Raw genomic sequence first — 6,030 nt, 5'->3', positions numbered from 1 at the left:
AGTGAACGAGCTGTTTTTCTCTCATGATGTAAGTTACAGAGCACCCCTTAAATGGCCAATGCAAATTAAACCTGCTGAAAATCAGCTTTACCTTACTCTTTCCTCCCACCCTTTCTCCACCAATCATTCCTCCTCCTCCCCATAAATACCAAGAACAAATTGTTGGAGTCATGCAATCACAAACTCCATTGGAATAAAACTTCAGATTTATGTTTTAGATTCTTTTTCATAATAGACTCTTGTACTGGATGAAGAGGAGAGGAAAATAATTTAATTTAAATAAGAGACCGTCTTCAACAAACATCTATAACATTTAACTATCGCAGTTGGAGGGGAGAGGGAAAGACCATTATAAACAAAACAGAAGAATCTCTATGAAATATTTTTATATGCCACATATGGAAAAAAGCACTTCCATCTTTAATGTCATCTGTTCTGAATTATAGATATAATGCATGTTAAAATCTAGATCAAATGATATGTTCATCCTCTGGATGATAATATATTTATTAAAACTTTTAAGCATTTTTTGTTGACAGATTTATGTAGCCTTTATTTGTAAACCATATTCTGCTAGCCCTATATTCAGTGTGTTCAGCCAATCTTATGGCATACTAAAAAGTCCTACCACATGGTAGAACAAGCATAAATCTAAATTAGAATCCGGTTCTATACTTTCTTGGGTTTTTTTTCTTTAAAAGCTTCTTGGCAGAGTTGTCCTAAAATATGAATTCCACTCACAGGTTAGAAAAGAGTTGCTGAGTTGTTTAGATCCAGAAATACGTATTTTATTAATATGAAAATCTCATCTTGCCAACTGTTTATGATTCTAAATCCAGGAGAAAAAGGAGACCCAGTATCTCTCCTATTCAGACTCTTTCATAGCTTTTGCTTCCTCAAGGATTCTCTCTGTCCAAATGTTTTTAATGAGAATTCTAGTGTTGTCATGATTATTTCCCTTTTTCAAGAGATCAGAAAACTGTTCTGCACAGAGTGAATCATTATCCAAATCCTATATGGTGGGGATTATCGCATTTGCAAACCCGTTAAGATCTAGGTCTTCTGTGATGTTTGCCATAACTTTATTTTTCAGGGAACTTCACTTTTTGTTCTCCAATTTTTTTTATCTGCATATATTGACTTAAAGGTTTGACTTCTGCCCAGTCAATTTCCTGCACTTCAGTTTTACTGCTATGTATGCAGTCATCTTGATTGTTTTTACTCCCATTTACTGTCCGGATAAGTCAGTGTATTTTGAATGCCATCAGTTTCTTCATGTAAAGCCCCAAGTAATCCTGGGAGGGGAATATCCATTGAAATCAAGAGTTACACCAATTTATGCCAGCTAAGGCTCTGGCCCATGGTTTTTACTCTAGATTGTATTTGCTCCCAATCATTCAAAGCAAATAACTGTTAAGTATTAGTAATAATATGTGAATACACAGGAGCTCCTGAAGAAACTCAAATGACAGTTCAGCTCTACTCTCTTCCTTCTCAAACTATTTTAATGCAATCCAGAGCAAGTCACTTAACCTCCCTGACTGTGAAATCCTGACTACATTGAAGTCAGTAACAAAACTTCCATTGACTTCAATGGGACCAGGATGTCACCCTGGGTCTTGGTTTCCTTATCTGTAAAAGAGAGATAATTAACAGACAAAAATGCCATTACCTTTAAGTTAATACAGAGTTAACATTAAAGCTGAATCATGTGCCTCAAGGGGCATTCCAGTTTAAAAGACAATTGAAAAAAAAGATAGATAAATATTCAAATATCCTTACAGTTGTGACTTTTGCAACCCACCTGATATGCACTTAGGTGATGAGACCAATATTCTAAGGAATAAGCTACCAGGAAGCAAGTCATCTCCTTTTATGTATTCCAAAAATCTGTAAAGCAGTGAGTCATAACAGCTCTAGGCTCTAAACTGGGCAGGGGGGTCAGGCGTCTGAAGAGAAGTGAGAGTATCCCTCCACTCTTCAATGCTAGAAGGAAGGAGGCTGACATGAGTCAGACAGACAGACTGGAACATGTAACCCTTTGAACTTTGCCTCTCTTAGAAAAAGGTTTGTCATTGTTTTACTGGTGTGCATTAAAAAATTTCTACAGCAAGTATTTTGTGTTCTCATTTTCTCTGTATTTTTATTCACTGCACCCCACTCAGGAGCTGTTCTTCAAGAGAACAGTTTCCCTGCTCTACAGGGGCTTCCAAGTCTCACCCTCATGAGTGGAGGAAACTTTACACTATGAACATGACAAAGACTCCTTCATGCTTTTTCCCTTTCTGTGTTTTTTTCCCCAGAAAGCAGAACATGTGATGCTTAGTCCCTAAGCAAGTATGACCGGTAATCAGGGAAGTAATGTAGCACTGTTTTGTAATTAACGCTGATTGTTATATCAGAGATATTTTCAAGATACCCTTTGAAAAGTTCTCCATTCTAAAATGTCATATCCTGCACTGTGGTATCATGCTCAGAATTCAATAAGGACTCAAGTGACAGCTCATATAAGTGCAGCACAGACACTGATTCTAATTTCAGCCTTATGGTCGGGTGGGTTGCTTGAGGTCAGAAAGGGAGAAATTTGGAATGCCAGGCAAGTGGAGGGCAAGGAGCAATAGGTATCTCCTCCCTCAGTGACATTTGTCCTAAAGCTTTCCTTCCCGCCCACCCGGTAATTCCAAATCCCTAGCGTACTATGCCTCCAGCTAGAAAAACCTTCTACTCAACACAGTTTTATTTTTTCCCCTTCCTCCCCTGCTAATATTCTTAAGAAAATCTACCAGGTTTTTATTGAAAAATCTAGTCACCCTAGTTAAAAATCTTTGCTCAGACTGAAAAACAGAAGTCACTAATTTAAATTTCCTAGACTAAGGGCATGGTTACACTTGCAAATGTAGAGCGCTTTGAGTTAAACCAGCCTTCAGAGAGCGCAGCAGGGAAAGCGCTGCAGTCTGTCCACACTGACAGCTGCAAGCGCGCTGTCCTGTCCACATTTGCGGCACTTGCAGCAGTATTGGGAGCAGTACATTGTGGGCAGCTATCCCACAAAGCACCTCTTCCCATTCTGGTGCTGTGACTTGTGGGAAGCGTGCGGGGGGTGCGGGACATTCTGGGTCCTGTCCCAATGCCCCGTGATGCATCGGTTTGCATCCCAGCAATCCCTCTGCTTCCATCCACAATTGGTGCCATCTTTCAGTGTTTTTTGTACTGCACGCTCTGTCTTCCCTTTTGGTCTGTGGGAATGGAGCCCAAACTGCTGAGGAATATGCTGACGAGTCTCTCCAGCACATCATGTTTGGCAGTTGAGTTACTCCTTAAGGTCCAAAGTGACAGTGAGGACTCCAACGATATCGACGCGAGTAACGCATGCGACATGAGATTGCTTGTGGCATTCACAAACATGATCACCACCATGGAACGCCGCTTTTGGGCTCGGGAAACAAGCACCGAGTGGTGGGATCACTTCGTCATGCAAGTCTGGGATGATGAGCAGTGGCTGCAGAACTTTCAGATGAGAAAAGCCACTTTCATGGGACTGTGTGAGGAGCTCACCCCCACCCTGCGGCACAAGGACACGAGATTGAGAGCTGCCCTGACCATGGAGAAGTGGGTGGCTATTGCAATCTGGAAGCTGGCAACTCCAGACAGCTACCGATTGGTTGCTAACCAGTTTGGAGTGGGAAAGTCGACCGTTGGAATCGTGTTGATGCAAGTTTGCAGGGCCATTAATCGCATCCTCCTCAGAAGAACCATGACTCCAGATAACGTGTATGACATTGTGGCTGGCTTTGCACAAATGGGTTTCCCTAATTGCAGAGGCACAATAGATGGGACGCATATTCCAGTTCTGGCACCAGCCCACCTAGCCTCCAAGTACGTTAATCGGAAGGGCTATTTCTCTGTGGTTCTCCAGGCGCTTGTGGATCACCGTGGGCGTTTCATTGATATGAACGCAGGCTGGCCTGGAAAGGTACATGATGCACGCATCTTTTGGAACACTGGCCTGTTCAGGAAACTGCAAGCCAGGATTTTTTTCCCAGACCAGAAGATCACCGTAGGGGAAGTCAAAATGCCCATTGTGATCCTTGGAGACCCTGCTTACCCTTTAATGCCATGGCTCATGAAATCCTACACAGGGAGCCTTGACAGCAGCAAGGAGCAGTTCAACAACAGGCTGAGCCGGTGCAGAATGACTGTGGAGTGTGCTTTTGGCCTTTTAAAAGGCCGCTGGTGCTCTCTGTATGGGAAGCTGGACCTGGCCAATAACAGTATCCCCGCGGTTTTATCTGCGTGCTGTACCCTTCATAACATTTGTGACAGGAAGGGTAAAAGATTCACTCAGGCATGGAACTTGGAAGTTCAACACCTGGAGGCTGAATTTGAACAGCCAGAGAGCAGGGCTATTAGAGGGGCCCAGCGGGGGGCTGCAAGGATTAGGGATGCCTGGAGGGAGCAATTTGAGGCTGAAAGCCACCAGTAATGTCTGGTACCCTGCATGGGAGTGAAGTGCAGTGGTTTCAATGTTAGTAGGAATCTGTGTTTGGTACATATGATACACTGACTTGCGGTGCCTGTTGCTTTCCTGGGCTAAGGTATCTTTTACGTTATGCAATAATAAAGGATGTTTCAAAGCAAAAAAATCCATTTAATGAAAAGAAAATGCATTTATGAAAAGAAATACAACTGCTTGGGAAACACAAAGGGCAAGGGGGTGGGGTGGGGAACGGTACAATCACAGGTTTGCGTATGTCCCGTTATACTCAGCCTTGCTGTCTGGAGTGCTGTGCAATGAGTGCTGCACTTCAGGATGGCTGTACTGCATGGTGCTGGGGGTTGAGTGCAGAGGGTAAGGGTCGTAGTTTTCAGGGCTGGGTGGTGAGGCTACAGGTGTTGGAGGCAGCTGGTGGCGGTAAGAACCCGGATGTTGGGGGAAGGGGGTTGGAGGTGACGGGGGCACAAGGGAAAGAGTTTTGGGACAAGGGCTGTGGGGGGTGGGGGTGGTTGGACATAGTAGTGTTCCACCTGCATGGCTACGAGCACCTGGATCGAGTCTGCTTGGTGCTCCCATGATGCTTATGAGCTGCTCTGTGCTTTGGTGCCGGCGAGCCGCATTCTGCTGGTGGACCCTCCTTTCACACTCCTGCACTTTTTGATTTTCATTAAAGGAGTGCTGCATGACTTCATGCAGCACGTCCTCTTTGCTTCTACATCGCCTCTTCCTGATCCTTTGCAGCCTCTCGGCCAGTGATAACTCAGACGGCTGAGATCTCAAGGTTGCATCTGTGAAGGCAAAATGCAACACTTAACAGAGGCAGCATTGTTCACACCAGGCAGAGCAATGATTCCCCCGTACTTAAGGAGAGCAAGCACAGTCTACACAATCGCATAATTTGCCTGTCCCAAAGTGAGCGCACATAACCCCCGGGAACCCCAAAATGGTGAGTAAGCACAGGGTCAAAGGGGACTGATTCTTTCATGGCTGTACTGTCCTCTGGGTTTCTGTGCCTTGGGGAGAGCCAACAGCTGCAGAGGGCCCCTATACTGAACACTGTCCCCACATTTTCCACAGGAGTTTGTCCTGGAAGATATCTTGCTGCTGAGGGTGACCTGGGAAGCAAGGGAGGGTCTTCTACTACAATGAGGCTTCCACCCTGGCCCATATGCAGTTTGCCTGCATACCGCTATGGTCCCCCCGCCCCCCATGGCACAGTGGCATGGACATGTTAGCCTGACTGGGACAAGGACCACAGTGGCTCTCCCATGAAACCTGTGCAAGCGTATTGCCCAAGTTCTGGATGTGACCTTTGAAGAGATCACTGAGGCTGATTACCATGATGTGAGAGAGCACATCACACCCCATTCCGCATCTAGGCATGCATGCAGCCCTAACCCTCCTCACCCCAAGAGTCCACACCAAATAACTTCCTTCCCAAAATAAAAGCCACTTACCAGGAGCCTCCTCTGGTGTTTGTCCTTCCCCAAGTACTGGCCGCTGCGACTGGCTACCTTCCTCCTGGCTTGAGAACA

This window comes from Lepidochelys kempii, chromosome 2 (genome assembly GCF_965140285.1).
Source record: "Lepidochelys kempii isolate rLepKem1 chromosome 2, rLepKem1.hap1, whole genome shotgun sequence".
Lineage (NCBI taxonomy): Eukaryota > Metazoa > Chordata > Testudines > Cheloniidae > Lepidochelys > Lepidochelys kempii.
The sequence above is the reverse complement of the archived record's forward strand: the minus strand, read 5'-3'. Positions refer to the sequence as shown.